Source organism: Micropterus dolomieu, linkage group LG09 (assembly GCF_021292245.1).
Source record: "Micropterus dolomieu isolate WLL.071019.BEF.003 ecotype Adirondacks linkage group LG09, ASM2129224v1, whole genome shotgun sequence".
NCBI lineage: Eukaryota > Metazoa > Chordata > Actinopteri > Centrarchiformes > Centrarchidae > Micropterus > Micropterus dolomieu.
In genome coordinates, this window is record NC_060158.1 from 4080245 (window position 1) to 4081034 (window position 790).

Sequence of the window (790 nt, forward strand, 5' to 3'; positions counted from 1 at the left end):
CGTCAACGTCTGGTCGCGCTGTGACGCAAAGACCTGTAATCCGGGGGGGGGGACTTGGTTTAGGGTTAGGTTAACCCGCCTCTTACAGCCACTTAGATCACGCTCCACAGTTTGGCTGCAGGAGACCTTCTGATTCTGCTGAATCCCCCCTGTCCTCTCTGCTCCTCCCCACCTTCTGCTCAATCTTGCATTAATAAACTCTGAAACTCTCATCTTAACATACGCTTTGATTTCTGCTTCAGTACACCAGCAGCTTCCTCAACTTTCTTCACTACTTGAATGACTATAGCCAGCTAGCTGAACTGTGTCCGCCTCAATATGATTGCTTTAGTCAACCGAGGGTCAGTGGTCGTGGTGGTGGGCTAGTGAGCGTGTATAGGAAAAATTTAAAATGTCATCAAGTACGCTGTGATGAATTTAGCTCCTTTGAAGTTCTCACTCTTAAAGTTGGAGGGCTGCATCATATTTGTTATAATTTATCGCCCCCCAAAACCGCCTGGAGGATTTTTATCAGAACTTCCTGGATTTTTATCTACTCTGGTTTTAAATTATGACAGAATTGTTCTTTGTGGCGATTTTAATATTCATGTTGATGACCCCAACAATGTTAATGCAACTGACTTTTTAAACATGGCCACTTCTTTTAACTTCAAACAAAATGTCAAAGGGCAAACACATAACCGTGGTCATACACTGGACTTGGTTTTTACCCTGGGTGTCAGCGTCTCCTCTGTGGAATTAGTGGACATGACCATATCTGACCACAGATGTATTGTTTTTAGCTGCGATT